The following is a 19913-nucleotide window of genomic DNA, read 5'->3' as shown; positions in this document are numbered from 1 at the left end:
ACCAAGGAGGAGATATAGGGTGGGTCAGGGGTGGAAGGAGGAATAGCGGGGCTCTGCGGCCAAATGATTTAAAATCTGAAAGACATTCAAGAAGAGGGCTCTGCAAACAGGCAGAAAATCAGACCTAGAGTGTGGGAGAGGTGGAGGCTGAAGACAGAGATGGGTGCATCCTCCCAGAGGTCACGAAGCGTGAGCATCAGGGCTCCTGCCATATGCGAGCCCTTCCGAGCCCCTGGCAGCGACCATAGCTATAAATTCATGTAGTCATATGTGTTTGTAAAAATTTCAAAAGTGGATTGTTGTAGCTGCAATTGATTAAGGTTATGACTGTCACCACTCTCCACCCCAGCTTCCTCTCGCTCACCTTCCCCTTAGATCCAGGCACTGGAGTGCTCCAGGCATTTGGGGACACCTGTTTCAAGAGAAGCTGAGTTAGGAATACAGTGTAGTGTGGGATTAATGGGATAGATACATCCATGTGGCTTCCATGCATAGTTAAGTTACTGCTGGTCATTGAGGTACAGAAAGTTTCTTAAAGAACACCCTCCCTTCAAATAGTGTAAACACTTAGGTACCACAAAACTTAGATGTGTCCCTGGGTTGAGTTGGAGGTGATAATTTGGTATAGTCGACAATTGAAGCCAAAGAAATGACAAGATGCTCAAAAAGAGAATGTAGCAAGAAAAAATAGCCAAGACCGGACCCTTCAGGAACCTGCATTTAAGTGGTGGGTGGAAGAGAGCCAGAGGAAGAAGAAATTATCAGATGGGTTAGAAGAGCCGTGAGAGTAGGCACGTGGGAGCCAAAGGCTGACTGGCCTCAGGACGGAAGGGCAGACAGTGTGGCACCGCCCGCGAGGGCGAAGTGGCGCGCTGAGCAGGTAGGTAGAGACTGGCCAAAGAGTCCCTAGGCGGTAAGACACATGAGGCAACGAGGGGAGGCCACCGTTAAAGGAAAGAAGGCGCCCTTTGCTATGGCTGTCGTCTCCTACGCCGTGCTCGCAAACGTCAGTTCGATATGCCACCCGGGCCACAGTGCCCTGATATTTGGTCAACCATTATTCTGGATGTTTCCGTGAGGGTGTTTTTTTTTTTTTCTTTGAACTAAAGTAAGACTTAAATCACTGGACTTTAAGGCAGATTGCCTTCCATAATGTGGGTGGGCCTCATTTAATCAGCTGAAGGGCTGACTAGGTCGATGACTGACCTTCCCCAAGCAAGAGGAAGGTCAGCCAGCAGGTGGCCTTCAGGCTTGATCTGCAGCATCAGCTCATTCCTGGCTCCCAGCCTGTTGGCCACCCTGTAGATTTTGGACTTGTCATCCTCCAAAATCACATAAGCCATTTCCTTAAAATCAATCCCTCAATCTCCCTCTCTCTCTCCCTTCCTCCCACTCCTCCCACTCATTCATTCATATATATATATTTATATTTATATTTATGTTTATATTTATATTTATATATAGAGAGAGAGAGAGACAGAGACAGACTGACTCCAATTGGTTCTGTTTCTCTGGTGAACCTTGACTGATACACTCCTGTAGGGACACAGACTGTTTAAGAATGACCACAGGAGGCTTGGTTTATCCACTCAGTGTGTGGGGAGGGGTGGAATTCATATGAGGCAGAGGAGCAGAAAAGGTTTCATTAGAGAGATGGTGTGTAAGGCGGGCCCAGGATGGGCTGTGTTGGGCGAGCAGTGGCTGGGAGGAGCCGTTGCTGTGGAAGGCGTAGTTGGACGGGGAGCGCACAGACACCACCAAGGCGTTCCCAGGGGCCTGGTTGAGCTCTAACTGGATGTGTGCAGCGGGTCCTCCAACAACGTCGTTTCATTCACCGCCATTTCATTATGCTGGCGAGGGGAACATCGATCCCGCCAGTGTGGATCGATGGGCACCTCCCCACGTCTGCGTGGGTTTTCCCGGGCACTCCAGCTTCTTCCCACATCCCAGAGATGTGCATGGGAGGTGATTGGCATGTCTTCATCTTCCCAGTCTGAGGAGTGAGTGTGTGTGTGAGTGACCCTGCGAGGGAAGGGCGTCCTGACCAGGATGTGTCCCCCCTCCTGGGCCCAGAGCTGCCAGGGTGAGCTCCAGCCACCCATGACCCTGAGGTGGAACAGGCAGGGTGTAGAATAATCTCATTTTTATTAATTTTTCTTAAATGTTTGTGTAGCTCACATTTATTTCAACGTTTAATATTAGTTTTCAGGGTCTTTACTTAGATGTTGGTGATGTTTTTGTGACCAGGAATATTGCTGTAAGAACTTAACTCTTGTTAATTAGTGGATGATGAAACGGGTTTTGCTATACGTGGTTTCACTGAAAGTTGCAGTTTCTGAGAACCTGTCAACAATGCTGAGTGCGGACTTACTGTATCAGAAACCAGAGGGAGAAAAGTCTGAATGGATCCACCCAGGCCAAAGTGGAGAGGGTGTTTCAGTATTAGGAATGAAGGTTTGCCATTGTTTTGGTATGAAACGGAATTATTAAAGGTCTTTGTGCAGCAAAGTAGCACAGCTAGGTTTCATGGTACACACAGTCCCAACTAATGTATGAGTTGGGTTCCAACTTTTCCTTCACTGTACAATGTGTCAGGCACTATGATGAATACTGTAGATACAGTAATAAGACACAGTCTCTGAATCCAAGGAGCTCACAATCTGTGAGGGAGTGGGAGATAGACAAGGGAAAAATTATAACGCATTATTGATAAACTCTTTAATGAAAGTAGACACATGGTTTACTAGAAAGGCACCTAGTCCCACGTGGGCATGGGACTGGGGTGAGGTGTGGAAGGTCTTAGAAAGCTTCTTGGAAAAAGTGATTTTAGGACTGTTTTCTAGAACTCTGAATAATATTCTCATGCAGACTAGATTGAATCACTTGAAAATCAGTTGCAATTTCCTGTGGTCCAGCCTAATAGAACGTTACAGTGATGTTCAGGTCCCACAGGTCAGGCCTCAGAAGCTTACAACTATATTTTCTGCCTTATGAGTCTCCAAAACAAGAGGCCTCTGATTTCTCAATAAGCAAAATCTTAAACTGGACAGATTAGGTTTTTAAATAGTCCCATCTCCTTTCCTCATTCCCTTCTTTAGCTTACTACTTTGCTCCCAGATCTTCAGACTCCAGACCTTCTTCAGCTTGCCCTGAGGCATTCAGTGTTTCTCCCAAACTTGATTTACCCAAAACTTTCCATTCTTTAAGAGCCACTGATTTGTGTTAGAAAGCAGGCAACCAGATCAAACTAGTAAATGCTGATGTGTGAATGGCTCTCAAGCCCTGTTATCCTCCCAGAGCTATGTGAGCCTTTAAGAGAGAATAAAAGGAATCTGGTGGAATTTCAGGCGATAAAAACAAGGCCTTTGTATGTTTGTTTGTAGATTTATAAGTCAGGAGATAGGTGCGGCACACCCATCCTTTGCTCCCCATTCAGATGTGTGCAGTTTGTGACTTTGTTAAGTAAATTTCTGCTTCCTGTTTTATATCTAGTTATGGTTAACATCATTTAAAATATTATTTGGCATTTGATGAACCAAAATGAGCTATAAAACTTTTTCCAATTACTTAGAATATTAGAAAACCTACTTCAAAAAGAATTTATGACTCATTGTCCTAAGAGGAAGAAGTCATGGTATTATTTCATTTCTTCCCCACATCCTTTGAATACTAAGCTGTGAATTACTCGGTATACTTGCAGCATATGTGTAATTATTTTTCTAAGAGGTATTAGTTTTGAAAAAAAAATCATTTCATGATTTGGATTTAAATAAATTTAATTGAAAAATCTGTTTACTTGGATCTTCTTCCTTAACATACACTATTTCAAAACAAATAAGACTTATTGTAATATGTCATAATGCCAATACCAGAAGTTTTAAGGTCATAACATTTAAAACTTTACCATAAGAAAGGAATGGTTCATTAAATCAGTGGCTCCCAAACTCAGGTCACCAGACCGACCCTGGGTAATTATATAATCATCATCATTACCATTACCTTCATAGGTAATGTTAATTATTTAATTTACAACAAATCATATGAGATACTATTATCACTCCCATTTTATAGATGAAGAAACTAGGCACAGAGAGGTTAAGTAACTTGCTCAAAGTTACCCAGATAATAAGTAGTAATGCCAGGATTCAAACTCTGGCAGTTTCATATTTCCTCCCTGCCCCTTCCTACCCAATTTTGACTCATTAGATATGGAGTGGGCCCTGGAATTAGTGTCAAGTCCCCAGGTGATTCTGAAGCAAAGACAGGTCTGAGAACTATCTCATCAAATGAATGTACTTTGCACTGGATGGCTGGCTAGTCCCTTACTGGCGTCTTAAAAACAACAGCTCATATGGCTAGTCAAGTGATGCAGTACCCTTTCATTTTATTAGTAACAAGTATGTTTGAACACTCTTCAGTGTTCTTCAGGCATAATGCTGAGGGGGCTGGCGAGCTTTAGGAAACAGTACCTGGTGAGAAGTCGGCAGTCAGGGAAAGATCACTAAAGCCTGGGTAGAAGGTGCAAAGTAGGCTTCCTGGGAGGGGCTGTGAACTGGATTTGGAAAAAGGAGGATCTGCAGATGCAGGAGAGGAGGAAGGAAGAAGGAACTGTTTCTGTTCAGAGAACCAATGCCAGCCGGCACTCATAAATGGTGATCCAAGGCCGGTATTTGTGAGCCCGCCGCAGGCCCAGCAGGACTGGATGAAGTTGAGAGTTCCTTTTAGAAAGTGGCTGGAAATAAATAGGGAAAAGTAAGTTTGGATAAGATTATGGTAACCCTCAGGTGCCAGGTCACCATTTGGACTGAAGTATATAAATGATGGGGGAACCACTGAAAAATTTTAGAAGGCAAAAAGATACATTGACGAAGATTCAGGGTCTCAGTTTGGAAAGCACCATCTGCAGTCAGTCACTGCACAGGCTGGAGGGACCAAGATCAGAACCAGGAAAACCATTGAGAAGGTTAAAGAAACAATACGGGTGTGGGGAAATAAAATAGTGGATATGTGCTGATTTGGGAATCAGTGTGTCACTGACCAAGCTGAGTGAAGTAGAGCAAACTAACATCAGACTCAGATGAGACTTAGGTTTTCTCATTGTAAAGATGATAATGTCGGCCCCTACGGACTGAGCCAAAATAAAAGATTTCTCTACGATGGAGACTAGCTCTGGGATGCAAGGTCGGTGGGTCAGGATTTTGAGCTTTCAGGCCTATGTGGCTTAGAAAATGTGTTATCAACTGCACTGGAGGAGTCAGTGGACCTCCACTTTTTGGAAGATGACAGAGAACTGTGTTTCAGACATTATGCTGGAATTATAAAGGAATTACCTTCACTTATTGGAAACATCTTTTTATTCCCATTTAACAGTTAGTTAACTAGAGCAAAAGATAGTAGTTTGAGTCTGAATATAAAAACAACAAGGTCTACCTAAACCTATCACTTGGCTTTTGAACTTTATGTCATTTTGGACTTGTTATATTTTTTAATTTTATTGGTTTTGGCCTAATATTCTAGTCTGAGACTATTTTGCATTTTGATTCTGACAACTGTCAAATTAATTATCCCTACAAACTGTAGGTCACCTGGAAAAAGGACATCAATTTTGCTGAGATGGGAAAGAAAGATGAAGAATGTCTCAGAGTGGAAAGAAAGAAGGCCGCCTGGCTTTGAGGTGCATAAAAGTCAATGGAATTGTCTAACTGCTAAGAATGACGGCACGTAGTGGTGGAGCGTGAAGGATAGAAGGAAGTTTAGAACCAGGAATTGAGGCAGTGAGAAGGGGAGAGGGTGGCCTCAGTGGACTGCTTCCATTAATCAAAAATAGAGGGTGGAAGAAACAGTAAGGGGAGAGTGACCCATTCAGCTCTTGCATCAGGTGTGGGAACTCACAGACCAGGAAACTGTGGTGAATGATGAGACTGGGGAAGACAGCTTAGGGAACATGGAGATAAGTCGTCTAAGGAAAGTACAGGTTCCAGGAAGGGGAAGACATGAGGATGTTAAAAAAAAAAAAAAAAAAAAGCCACATATGTACCATGGAAAACACTGTCCACAGGGACAAGCCCATTTTTTTACCTTCAGTTTTACCATGTGTCCATAAAAAAAGTTGTTAAATACATCTAAATTTTCTTCTGAGTAGGTTATTTATAAGTAGAGGATATAAACCAAGAATTTTAAACTCTTGCACAGACTGAGATTACATACTTAAGTAACAAGCACAGACAAATGTGATACCTCTAAAGATACTTAACAGATGTTGACAAAAGACCACCTTTCAATAGGAAAACCACATATACTGTTGAGGTATGTCTTCTAAGAGGCGGCCTGTGTTGCAGGAAGCAGTATGGTCGCTGGGGGCGGCCCTCTGCTCAGGGCCTAGGACTTCTACCCCAAGGGAGTATTGGAATCTCTGTACTGTTTTAATTTGGAGCGAAACAGGAACTTACATTCATCGTGGTTTTTTGCCCAGGTAGGTTCATTTGGAATCCTTCCTGGCTTGTTTATGGAGTGGACTCTGGTATGTTTCAAACCGTGGCATTAAAGCAGGAGCCCCTCCAAATCCATGCTTCCTCCAGCCTTCGTCATCTTAGCAAGCCAAAATTTGTTAAAGTATTGCAAGTATCCAATTGTAACAGTTAAATTTCAAATGAATGCAATTAACTACTTAAGACTGCACGTGAAAACAATAGTTTTTTAGTCACACCTCAATACCACCCATATATGTAAATCCTTAAATTCTGGCCTTGATTTGTCTTTACAGAGATTAATGCTGAAGTGATTCTTTGTAAACATTTGCCAAAAAAAAAAAAAAAATGTTCGAAGCGGGAAGCCTAGCGCACTTTTCACTTTAAAACCGATTTTAAGGGAGAAAACGGCTCAGAAAAACTCAGACTTCAGGTGCCGATGGCTAAGGCCTGCAGGTGTACAGGGCCGCGGGAGTGGACCACACGTCTCTCCGAGGTCTGCGGCGGGTTTTCAGGGCCACCTGCCCGTCTGTGACAGTCTCCTCAGCCAGCCGGGGAGACTCTGCAGGCGTCGTCCCGGTCCGGGGAGGCGCGCTGATTGGGCGGAGTTGCAGTCGTGTTCCATGTCGGTTCAGAGTGTGTGTGCGCGCACAGGAGAGGGGCAGGAGGACGTGGAAGACCCTGTCTTTCGGGGCGTTGTGGGCACTTTCTCCAGAGGCTGGTGACCCCTCCTCGTCGGGGCCGAAGTGGCGGGAAGCCGGGTCGTTAGAGGCGTCCTGTAGGCGAGGGCGGCCCTAAAACCTGGAGGAGGATCCGGTGCGCCGGGCCCCAGGCGGCGCGGGGTTCAGGGGAAGGGGCCCCGGCTTTCAGGTAGAAGTCACTCACGCGAGCGGGGCCTCGGCCGGGCCGGGCGGGGGGCCCGGGGCGGCGGCGGGCAGCTCCCGGGCCCCCACCGCGCTCAGGCCGGTGGGGCGATGGCGACGGTTTCCCGGCTCCGCGCCCGGACGCCGCGGGCGGTGCGTTCCGGCCCTGCCCAGCAGCCTCTGCCCCGCGGTCGCCGGAGCCGGCGAGGCCGGGAGGGCGGGAGCCGGAGAGGAAAGGCGAGAGGGCGGAGGTTGCGTGGTGCGGGCGGCGGGAGGAGGGCCGGCAGGGGAGGAGGCGGAGGCGGGAGCCGTGTCGCACGCAGCTCCAGGCGGGGCGGCCCCGGCGGCGGACGGACGCAGCCAGACCTTGGCGGGACGGGGTTTACCGGGGCCCGGGCCCAGCGACCGGGCGGAGACGTCGCCGGAGCCCTTTCGGCCCCAGGGAAATGCGGGTGAGTGTCGCGGCGCCGGCGCCGAGGGGAGGCGGCGCAGGCCCGGCCCGGAGCCGCGGTGTCGCAGTGGCTGGCGCCGCTGCGGCCGAGCCCAGGCACCCGGCGAGGCCTGAGCCGCCGCGGCCGGCGGAATGGCGGCGGGGCCGGGGGACTCGTGGGCACAGGGCGCCCGGGCCCGGAGCAGAGCGAGCGGGGCCGGCCCTGAGTCACCGCGGCCGGCTCGGGCCTGGCCGGGCCGCGGCCCCGGACGCGGGCTCGGGGCGGCCAGGCCTGGACTACGCACTGGGAAAAAGCCCGATTCATCGCCGGAGGCGGCGGCCTTGTGGCGCCGGCCTTTTTCCCAGCCGCGACCGGGCCGGGGCCGCGGCGCTGGGCCCCGGGCACTTCGGCCGTGCGCGCCTCGCCTCGTGCGGCGACCCCCACGGGGCGCCCGGCCTCGTGCCCCTTCCTCTCGGGGTCGCGTCTCCCCGGAGCGGCGCGGACTCGTGCTCTCCCGTAGGTAGTGGGTTCGCGCGCCCCGGGAGCTGCGGCCTCGCTGCTTTCCGCTTCCCCGCTTGCATTGTTGCGACTGTGCAGGTCGCTATTATTGGGTAATAGTCGCCGTTTTGCTCCGCTCCCTTGGGGGAGCGGGCCGGGGAGGCGCGCAGGGATGCGAGTGCGGCTCCAGGACGCGACGGAGCCCCCCGGTGCCCGCGAGTCGGACCGGGCCCGCTCCACGGCTTCGGCGCGCCCCCGACCCTGCGCCCGGCGGGAGCGCGCACTGACCCGGCAGGTAACCCGAGCGCGGCGGGGGGCCCTCTCTGCCACCTGGGGAACGTTGTGTCCCGCAGACGTGACGATGGTCCAGAGAGAGGCAAATGCTTTACAAGTATTCCTGTAGACGAATCCCCAGAGTTAAGGGTTTTCTCTCTCTCGCGAACCCTCTGCCAAAAATAGGACTCTCTTTTCCCATTGGGTGGCTGTTGTTGCTTTTAGTTCGTAGTTGGGGTTAGTGGTTAGTGTGCAAATACGGAATGCAGTCAACTTAGGTATTTATTTGCCCTATATAATGGCCTTTCCCGTGGTGACATTAAAACAGCCCAAGCTAGGAGTGGAGTAAATGGTCACTCTGTTTTTGAAAGACACTTAGGAGGTGACAGGGAACTAAAGTCACTTTTACTTTAAGTAAGCTCTGAGCTTTTAGGAGGATCTCTAAACATACCTTAACACTCCACAGATGTGTGTGTAGTTTTCACACTCCCTTTTGTGGCCACCCTGTCTACCTGATTTTATGAAATCCTGGAGTTTCTGGGTTGTGTAGCAAAAGAGTGAATGTTTAAAAAGCAACAGCAGTCATTCTGTTTAGAAAAAAATTTTGAAAACGAAATTGTTTTGTATAAAAACGTTCTTGGCTATTAGAAATTTTTTTACTTGGAAGTTCTGTTTGTTGTTTTCTGCAGTAATTGGACACAGTTGCATCACATTTCAAATTCCGAAGCATGCAAATGCAAGACTGGCTCACTTTAACTCTATTATGCCCATTTTTGGAGGTTTCAGTAGTGCTCATTGAGCTTGAGAGGGGCTGCTGAATTATTTTCTAAAAATGTTAAAACGATTTTTTTCTCATTGATGTCATTTTTAACGATTTTCCCGAAGTGGGGAAAGAATCTTTAGATATACTAGGATTTCACTGATTTATGAAATACACCCTCTCTGTGTCAGAGCCAGGAGCTCAGGTCCTTGCAGGCAAGCTCTGCATTTCCTAATACACCATCAGATAATGTATCAAGAGGACCAAGGGACAAATGAATGCCTGAGCTGATTCTGCAGTTTCCTTAGCTCTTACAGCCCCTTAGACTCCTTTCCTTCTTACTGAATGTTATCTTTGTCTTGTCAGTATAGCCTCATTTCCTCTGCATTTCAGACTATGAATTCCTTGAAAGGAGGGGATAATCCTTATTTATTTTTGCATCCCCCATAGCATAGAACTTGTTCATGGGTACCTCAGTTGTTTTTTGAATGAGTACATCTTCTGGAAAAATTCTGACCCGGTCTTCTGATTTTGGCCTCAGGAAACGGTCACCGCACTAATGCTAGTTAAGAATGCAAGCTTTATTATAATTATTATTAACTCCAGTATCTAATACAGGGCCCCAGTAGAAAAATGCTCAGGCTTTGTTTAGGTATGGCAATCCAGGAAGGTGCCATGAAAACAAGTTGTGAAACTTTAATTCGCTTTTTTTCCCCTTAACTAGTTTTAAGATGTACATTAAAAAAAAAAAAATGATTAAAGTTTTTCACCCCAGGTTTAGTATTGCAATTCTTGCCTTTAAAATGGAATCGTTTGGTAGTTAAAGCTCTTTCCTTTTGGAGAGATGAGGCAAACCCGGCTTTGGTACTATGATCTGAGACATCTCTTACAGGAGGGGCCATTCTTGGGTCCTTCGGGGCCTTGTATCAGTTCACTCCATTTACCCAGCGGGCATGGAGTGTGTGCCTTCCTTTCAGCAGGGGAAGTTAAAATGAATGTGTTTTAGATTGAGGAGTTACTTGCCCTTCTTCAAATTAAAAGTTAGGGCCCAAAATGCTTAGAAATATGTTTGTGTTTATATTTTTTGCTCTTTCAGCCCTCCAAAAAGGTCCCAAAGCCATGGGCTTTCTTCCCTCAGCAGTTGAGTCAGTTTAGAATAAAATGTTTTGGGGGGATGAATTTCAAACTTGTCTTTTAGATCATGTCTGGAGAAGAGTGTGCCATTTTTAAGGACCAATTCAAAGTTTACCTTGCCTTTTTTGATACCTGATAGTTTCTCAGTAAGGTATGTTTTTGTATTTGCTTTTCAAAACTGAGTAATGAACATTAAATGAAGAGTAAATTTAAATACAACCTTGACTTTATTCTGTTACCAAGGACTTTAACCTCCTTGTTTATAATATATACATTTAATGTGCACCACAAACAAGATTATTATGGCACTAAATGTCTTTTAAAGTTTTTATTCACACAGATATTTTCTGGCTTCTAAAAACTGTGTGTTTCATTTTTGCTCAAGCATAGAACATTTTGCTTGGGGAAGACGTGGATCTAGTTTGAGCTTATTTTGCTGGGCCCCCATTTCCTCATTTGTAAAATGAGATGAATTTTAGTTGACGCTTTAAGATTAGGCCCTCAAAGCATGTGTATTCCATAGCTATTTCATAGCTTTTTTAACATTAACAGCATTTGAAAACTGTCCTATAAAGCTCAGTCTTATTCATGTTTGAGAAGCAGAGTTGTGAAGCCTGAGTTAGTCATTTAAATTTCTTCTCTGGGGAAACTTGGATCAAGTAAGCAGAGACCCATTCCCTGCTTCACTCATGTTCCCAGAATTTTCCATGCTGCCCTTTCTTCTGTTTTTCCTCATGCTCTCCCCTCTGTCGAGAGTACTGTCCCCTTGCTGTGGCTAGACAGACTGCTCCTTTAAAAAGAGAAGGCTCAGCTTCAGGCCCAGACACCTTCTCCCGCCCCACCCTCTCTGTCTCACCCCAGGCTGGGAGGCATCCCTGGGATCCCATGAGTCCCTGGCTCCATTGTCCTAGGACTTAACCCTTTGACTGGTCGTGGTTTCTCCCACTAAAGGGACCCCTTTTAGGGTAGGGACCGTGTGGTGCGCATCTGTCCCTGGTGCCTTAACATGCTGCCCACATCAACATTCATTGAATTCCTATTTTGTTCATGAATATCCTCCCACTTTAAATCTTTACCGAGCCCCATGAAGTGTAGGTACTTATTGTTTAGTCCACCGTACAAGATACAGGTTAAGAAAGCCAGATTTTGAGTGGTTCAGGTGAAGCCTAGTGGGTGATAAAACCTGAGTTACAAGAAGGCATTCCAGAGCTCAGGCTTCCAACCAGACACTGCCTAAGTATAGGACTTCTGTGCAGGTGGAAGGGGAGAAAGGTCGCAGTGAAAATGCTCTAAGGATTGATACCTGATCATTGATAGCTATGACAGAATTCAGAACTTGGTGGACTACCAGGAATGAGCTTATTCTTGGTCTTTTAGTAACTGGTGGACGTGGAAGGAGAGTAACTGGACACTGATGGGATAGAAATGAACAGTTCTGGAACTTTGGGACTGTGTCGTCTGTGAAACTTTTAGAACCATTTAAGACCGTTCAGATCTAACAATCTACAGATTTTAAAATGGCCTGTCTCAGAAAACGCCTTGGAAAACAGATTGTGTAAAATGTGTACAGCCATTTTATGTGTGCATAAAGGGTGTGTGCATTGGTGAAAACATTTAAAGCAGTCAAAATGGTTGTACTTTTAAGATAGTGGACTTTGTGTTTTTAAAATATTTTCAGGAAAAAAAAAAAAAAAACAGTTGGGAACAAAAAGATAGTCCAGATGATCTCAGGATGGGAAAAGCCTCTCTAAGCATAACATCAAAATTAGGAATTGTGAAAGAGGTGATTCATTTGATTACTTTAAAATGATTAAAATTCTATATGTTAAAATGCCATAAACAGAATTAAAGGGCATGTGGCAAACAGGAAAATATGTAACTTACAAGCAAATTTCCTTTTCTTGCTACAGATAGCTTATATAAGAAGAATCAAGAAACGTGAAAAAAAATTCAGCTTCACTAGCAGTACTAGCAAGTCCGTGAGATAGTTTTCAAAAGTTTTGGTACATCTAAAAAAAACAAGCCACTTGTGAAGGTGGAGGGTGTGGGAGAATGAGCCTGCTTATATGTTGCTAGAAAGAGTATAATTTAGTATGATTTTTCTGAGAGAAATATATAACAAAAGCTTATAAAATATGTATGTATTTTGGAATAGCTGATCCACTTCTAAGGATTTAGTTTAAGAAAATATTAAAAATGACAGATGAATTTTCAGTCATGGGTGCGCTGTTTAATGCCCTCTTACTGAGCATTTGTTTTCAGTTTTTTGCTATTGCAGGTGATTATTTCAGCATTGTTTAGATAAATCTTTTTATTTCTCTAATACTGGTTAGTGATTATTCAGTGTACGTTAAATGACAGAAACATACTATAAAACAACATATATGTTTAAAAATTATTTCGTGTGTGAGTATATGCATTAAAAAAGATAATAAACCAAAATGTTAATAGTGATTATCTCCGAGCAATGGAATTATGGCTTTAATTTTAGCTTATTCTTTTTGGTTTTTTTTCCTCCGTTTTTCTACAGTGCACATGTATCTGTAATATGACGGATTAATTTATTTTTTTTAAAAAAACAAAGCAGTGGGTCGGCTTGCGAGCAAGGTGTTTCCACTTAGTTTAAAGCTGCAGGTCGCTTTGGTGTTCGCTTTGCTTGCAGGGCCCTTTCCAGGTGTGCTGCTGCTGCGTGGGGTGAATAGCTGACTTCTGGCAGGCGGGATTTCCTGGGGTCAGATGTCTCCTTTGCTGGGCTAATCTTCCCATTCTTTTCCCCATACCTTAATCCTTCAACTGCTTCCAGTCCCCTCAAGTTTTTCATGGCCTTCATAAAACTGCCTCAATCTCCTGGAACTCATTTATGATTTGGTAGTTTATGAAATTATGACACTGGATAATGTAGTGATGAATTGTCTGCAGTATGGAAGTTCCCTTTTCTTAGTGATAATGTGAACTTCCTCTCCTTTTCTGCTTAGTGGTAGTAGATGTAGTTTTAATCTGAATGTTTAAACTTGTCATTATACTTAAAAACATAAATTTTCTTTAAAAAAACTAGAAAAAATGTAGTTTGTTCTATAGCTTGGAAAACTGAAAGGTAACTGTTAGTTTAAGAAATGTATTTTAAATAACAGAAATTAGAAATACTGTTGGAATTATGAGAAGATAGCTGCACAGAAATGCATCACCAAATGTCGGGCAGGGGTTGTTGGGGTGGGGGGGGGATGCCTTTACTACGTAGAAATTAAGTTAAACACGTGCTAACTAAAATAGTTGAGTGCTTGGGCAGCATCTGATAGTTGAGACCTGGGAGGAAGGTCAGCAAGCTCAGACCTCCGTCCCCGCAGGAGGGGCCAGGCCTGCTCCGATCAGACTGGAAGGAGAGCTCTGCCATCCTGGACGAGGGTGGCAGACCAGCCATGGGCCACGGACTTGTCAGACCCAGTGGAATCCCAGGAGTAAGAGCCACAGGCTCATGTTTGAGAAGTAGGAGACATTTGGCTTGGAGGAGGGTAGAAAACACAACAGTCTAAGAGTGGTTTCTTCTGACTTCCCTCAGCTCATAGATGTAAAGTCTTCGTAAGACTTCCACAAGGCTCCTCTGGCATGTTCTAATGCTGCTGTCGATTTGGCGCTTGGCGTGTGTGAACCGGGCAAAACCCATGTGGTGACCAGGAGCTGCTCCCCTTGCAGACGCCTCACCTCAGACCAGTTTCCTTCGCTTTCCTGGTCCAAGGCAGACAGACGTGGCTGGGGATGCAGGCGTGTTTCGCGAGCCAGCCATCAGGTGGAGACTCCCCAAGTCAGAGGGTCTCCTATTTGATGCGGTCTTCCGCAAAAAACAGAAGGGAAGGCTTCGGGGTGCTGTAGACACTTAACCTGTCAATCGGTTTTGCCTAGGGTCAGCTCCTCTGAGGCACCTTTGTGAGTGTGTGGGGGTGACTCTTGGGTGGGGTTGGGTGGAGTTGGATCGGGTTGGGTTGAGACATACCTGGTAAAGCATGTGGTGCATGTGATCACTTAGGACACTGAAGTGTTTGTTTTTATAATGTGGCAGAGGAAGAAATTTCTACCCTTCAAGGTTATTTTTGGCTGGTGTTATAATTAAATCAACCTGAGAGAAACTAACAAAAGAATGAAGTTTAATTACATAGATACATATAGGAACTGCACATACATGAGGGTCAGAGACAAAGTTAAAATACATGTATATGTTGTCTGAGCTAAGGATGACATAAGGCGCCCTGGGCTTCGGAGGGGAGGCGTCAGGAGCAGATGTTCAGTGGTCAGAAGTTTGCCCTGCCCTGTTGGTAGGTCATAAAAAGTTGTTTCTGGCAGTAGCTCATTATGGGCAAGGCCCCAAACTTAAATTGTTTAAGGGAGAGGTAGGAGTTTTTCGAGAGGCCACCAGGTCTCCATTGCCAAAGTGGCACATCTTGGGAGGGCCCGTTCTGAACCCCTTCAATAAAAAAAGAGCTCAGCTTTACCATGACATATGTTGCCACATCTTCAGTATTTTTATTTGTTTAGAACAGTACTTGCCCATCTGTGTTCTGTGACATGTAAGGGATGGGGGTGGGAGGGGAGATTGGTGAATGAACGTAGGAACTGCTGAGTTGCATTTCGAGCATCCTTTAATATGCTAATGTCCTTGTATATCTTCCCCCTCTTGTAGGGAGGTGGTATATCCTACGTATCTAACTGGATGTATGCATGTGTATATATATGGTCACCCTCAAGTTAATACTAGCCTTTGGGAAAACTACTCCCATATTAAAGAATGGATTTTATTTTTAGAACACATACTGATTTTATTTATTTTCTTAATTTCCCCCCTGACCTATGGATGTTGCTGTCTCCCCCTAAGAACTGGATCTCTGAAGGTGGGGCATCGCCTCCCATGGGCTCGTGGCGTGCACCCGGGGCCTGGCACACCCGGGGTATGGGCCGTGGCTCCGCTGGGGCTCACACCCAGCACCAGGACCTTATGCGTGTAAAGCAGACTTCCTGGCCACTACTCTATGGAACCACCCCAAACACATACTGCTTTTAGAAGCATAGAATGTGAAAAAGTATGTGACTTGCCATAGAGATGTATGTAGGAATCAATGTGTTCGTTTTTTACCTCTCTTTCGTGGGGCACTGATCAGCATCTTGAAACACTAGTGTCCTTTGGAGGAGTGCGGGACCCTAATGAGTACAGAGTCATAGGTGCGGTTGTCTAAAAGAAAAGCTTCATGTTATTGCTTGTTGTAGGAGGAATCTAAAAACAATTTAAAGCACGGGGGCCAGAATTAAATCCGCGAGCAAGGAGCAGCAACAACGGAATCGAACCATGTGTCATTAACGTGTTCTTGGTGGTGTCGTGTGTATGGGTACCTTTTAAACCTGGAAAATTCTGGTTTGTAGCATTAATTAAAAAGATACTATTTCAAATTGTTTTTTTTCTTTAAAAGTCTAAATTGCTTGAGTTTGAAAAGCTTTTCAGTCTATTGAAACTCAGGCCTTAAAAGTTCTCTTAGATTCTTTCCTGTTGTTTTTTTCTCTTGTGTTTCTAGCTTGGTGGTTCCTAGAGTGTGAACACTGTTCACATGATATGTGAAGGTCAAATTAGATTGGAAACGGAACTAAGTCTGTTTTCTAGAGCCTTTTGGCCACTTCAGGAAGGGGTATGACCTACAGTGTTTTCCAGACTTCTGGGCTGGGTCACCTTTTTTTCTTGAATGACCTCTTTGGCGTTGGCTTCTGTGGGGAAAACTTTGATCTTCTAGTTCTGGCTTTTCTCTTAATGGACATTTAGAGGATATTTCTTTGACTTGACTCTCTGTTCTGGTTTATTTTGTTGTGGGGTTTTTCAGTTTTATTTTGGCTGAAGCAGTTCTAATTGGTAACTGTCAGCTCTTTCACTTCCAGCTGAGCTGCGTTCAGTCCTGCCTGCCCTCGGGCTTGTCCTTGTGCCTTAGCTGCCCTTCCATCTCAGCTTGCCCCCAGCTGATCTCATTTGCTCCCTAAACCGTGTGCAACTTCTCTATTTGTAGCATTCTGTCCAAGACTTTCAATTTTTCTCATCCATACTCAGTCGGCTTCCAAGTCTTATTCTTCCAAATGCTCTGTATTCATACCTTCCTTTTTGATCCCACTATCTCTAGCTTCATGTGGCCCTTACATCTTCATGCCTGATGACACAGGTGTCACGTGACTGTAAAGTCTTTTGCTAGCAGGTATTTGAGTCTCCATGGTTTGGTGGAGTGGGCTCTACTCTCAGTCCTTGTTAATCCTTTACCGCACAATCCCATCTCATCATCCCTTGAAATAGGCTCAAAAAAATACTGCGGCTTTAGGTATATGCACAGAACTAGCCTGGCTATTTGTCTTGTCCCGGTTCTTCAAGCTTGGAATATAATTTCTAATAAGAAAATTGAATAAAATTTCAACAAAGCTAACCAATTTGGGGATGTTCTGAAAACTGAGATTTTATTTACCTATAATAAATGATAAATGTAGACATTTTCTGTCGATAGGCTGATTTATGGAAAATGATTAAAAAATTGGCAGATTATAACCAACAAACCTTGTGTTACGCAAATACGTGTGTGAGCGTGTGCATACAACTAGGATAGTAGATTCCCTTAGCAGTTGTAGTGAAAAGTGATTTTAAAACACATTCTCATGACTCCTTTGGCAGCAGTAAATCAAGAACTAGAGTTTTACATTAAAAGGATTTTTTTCCCAAAATGCAGAAGATTCGTTTTTTTATCCACAGTCTAGTGTAGACAGTGTAAGTGCATACCAGTGCGTGTGATCTGAAAAAATTGGTCCTATAGTGTGCTGCTTTCTCTATTCTACTTATGCTTTGCAGACATTGATTTATTTGTAAAGTTTTGATGTGTAAATTTTAATTCAGAAAATTGTAAATTTTACTTAGAAAATGGAATAGTGTTTGGAAGCCATCGTCCTCTGAAGTGTCCCTTTTTTATATATGAGTCATTGATACAAAACTAGAAGGAAAAGCTGGATTTTGTGGTTCTGGTGTTTAAAAAATATTAACTACATTTTCAACTGGGAACATGGTTTGATCGTTTTTAAAATAAGCTATTTGAAGCATAAGCTTGAAAGACTTGCTTGAGAAAATTGACAAATTAATGTGTCTTGACTAGGAGCTGTTCAATTAAAAAAAAGTAAAAATGCTAGAAACTTGATTCTGTTACAGAATCATCTTCTAAGGTGAATCACGCTGATGTTACAGATTTACCAGATTTCTTTCTTTTGTTATAAATATGGCTGAGTTGTTTTGAGTCAGTGGGGAGACAATTAAAAAAAAAAAAAAAAACTCCTCCCTTCCAGAAAAATCCTTATTTGAAGGATGTTATCAAATGGCATATTTTCATGAGCACAGATGTACTAGATTGATGGAGGGGGAGACTGACTTTAATTACTCTTGATTGGTCAGAGTCCAGGCTTAAACACACGCACTTGTGTATTCTGTACCTCCTCATACTCTTTCCCCATATCTATAATGTCTGAAAATATTAAATTTCCAAGTGCTTCGTGTTGTAGTAGCTTGTACAAAGACATTTTCATCAAAATGCTTTTTATCAAGTGCAGCACTGAGCCACGTGCACAGTGGGGGGACTGTAGATGTCTGACAGGTGGACCCACCGGGGCAGTAGTTGGCATCGAGCTCATTGTAAGTCTGAGTACTCAGGACCATAGTCCATCCCCTGGGCCCGTTTCACCTAAAGGAGGGTGCCGGTTTCTCTGGGGACCTTCATAGGGAGAATAAATTGGTAAATTCAAAACAAAAGCTCTAAATCAGAAAAGGAGCATGGTAGGGGCACAACTCTCTTTTTTAAAACAGTGTGCAGTGAAATGGGAAGGGCCTTATTCACTTAGCTAGGAAAAGTTGCTGATCAGAAATTAACTTAGGGTTAATTTATTTGTGTTAGTGGAAAGAAAAGAAATGAGAAGCCTTGGAAAACCTGGGTTAGGCGAATAACTTCTTGTTTTGTGAGTTTTCAAAACCTGCTTATTTAGCAGATAATATTTCGAGTCGTAGCATCCACCAACTACAAGGGCAAACTTTACACGCGGGATAGATACTTGGAAATTAGTTGAAGAGAATCGGAGGAGCTGTGAGGTAACAGCATTCGTAGTAGAATAATGCATCCTCTCCTAAGCAGCGCTCGAGCAGGCCAGAGAGGGAGAGACATGCCCCTCATGTGACATGTGGCTGTGCCTTCCTGGCTGAAGGCGCAGGTCTAGATTTCTACCCTTGGTCGCCTGAAGATGTTTCCTGTACCACCAGTATCCTGTCATCTTAGGAGTGAAAAACGACTGCTGTTTATATCTGTGAGTCTGCGTTAGTCTGGGTTAAATGCCGTGGCACCAAGACGAGAAATTGGATGCCAGTGTGCAGTGGACACTTAGTAGTGGGTTTTCCAAACTTGGGGGATTCAGTACACTAGCAGCTCACCTGTTAACCAGAAGATGGGTAAGAAACATTTTTCAAGCTGGTATTTTAAAGCATACCATTTGTTTGTTTGTTTAAAAAAAAGTATTTCATAGTTAGAACGAAAGATTCAGATGAATTTTAAGAAAAAAATGAGATTTCAGAGAGTTTTTCATAAAGTTTAATTAAAAGTAAATTGTAGGTGAAGAAAAAAGTCCTGAAAATCAGAGTTGCATCTGGGGAAATATAAAGTGCTTCTGTCTGGATCCCCAGGTCCATCAAATATGAACTCCCTCTTCTAACCATAGGTAGGTACACTTTGTTGGGAATTCGGGGGAAGTACTGTCCTTGGCATCACTTATCTAGGGTATTGTAAAAGTTTTAGATGACATTAATTTCCTTCATTTTGACTTTAAAAAAAGCATGATTGTGTTTACATTTTCCTCAGAAATATTTAAAAAAATTTTTTAATTTAAGTATCATGTTACGAACTTCAGGGACACCTGCTAAGCTTGGTAGAAGTGTTAATATGAATTGTAGCAAATGCTTGCCGTGTGTCAGGTCCTCTTCTAAACATTTTATTTACATAACATCTGTTTCTCACAACAACCTTATAAAGTAGGTTCTGTTATTGTCCCCATTAGAGGTCATTACAGACACAAGAGGCGAGGAAGCCCGTGAGCTGGGGAGCCAGAACTTTGAAGCCCCACAGACATCTGCATACATTTCTATATTAACTATTCAAAACAGTCATGTCACTGTGTAATGTGGCTCCATGCTTCTTGAATTGTTTCCACAGTAAGAAACGTATCTTGTAGGATAACCGCATGTACACAGAGACATAACTAAAATAAAAGACCTGCACAACACTTAACTGTGGTATGTTCTATGAGCTCTTTTCTTTCTATTTCACTTTTTGAAAAGTTCCAGTTTCCATTTACTAAGTCACTGTCATGACCCGCACATTAATGGGTTACAGTCCTCGATTTGAAAGACATACATATTATAGATAATCATGATCAAATCTAATACCATTTTTCC

At 44.1% G+C, this 19913-nt stretch overlaps 1 protein-coding gene across 4 annotated transcripts in view; it reads left to right on the top strand.

Moving 5' to 3' along the window:
* The first annotated feature begins 7070 nt into the window (after nucleotides 1-7070).
* The window catches only part of CUL1 (cullin 1), an 87268-nt gene continuing 74425 nt past the window's right edge, over nucleotides 7071-19913 (top strand). For 2 of the 4 annotated variants that reach the window (XM_016125880.2, XM_036230742.1), the window contains exon 1: nucleotides 7626-7782. The gene's annotated coding sequence lies outside the window, so the exon portion shown is untranslated. Of the gene's footprint in view, nucleotides 7338-7625; nucleotides 7783-19913 lie in introns of those variants that run through there. The other 2 variants (XM_016125884.2, XM_016125885.2) reach the window with 2 other exon arrangements.

Source organism: Rousettus aegyptiacus, unplaced genomic scaffold, assembly GCF_014176215.1.
Source record: "Rousettus aegyptiacus isolate mRouAeg1 unplaced genomic scaffold, mRouAeg1.p scaffold_m13_p_13, whole genome shotgun sequence".
Classification (NCBI taxonomy): Eukaryota; Metazoa; Chordata; class Mammalia; order Chiroptera; family Pteropodidae; genus Rousettus; species Rousettus aegyptiacus.
The sequence above is the reverse complement of the archived record's forward strand: the minus strand, read 5'-3'. Positions and strand labels throughout refer to the sequence as shown.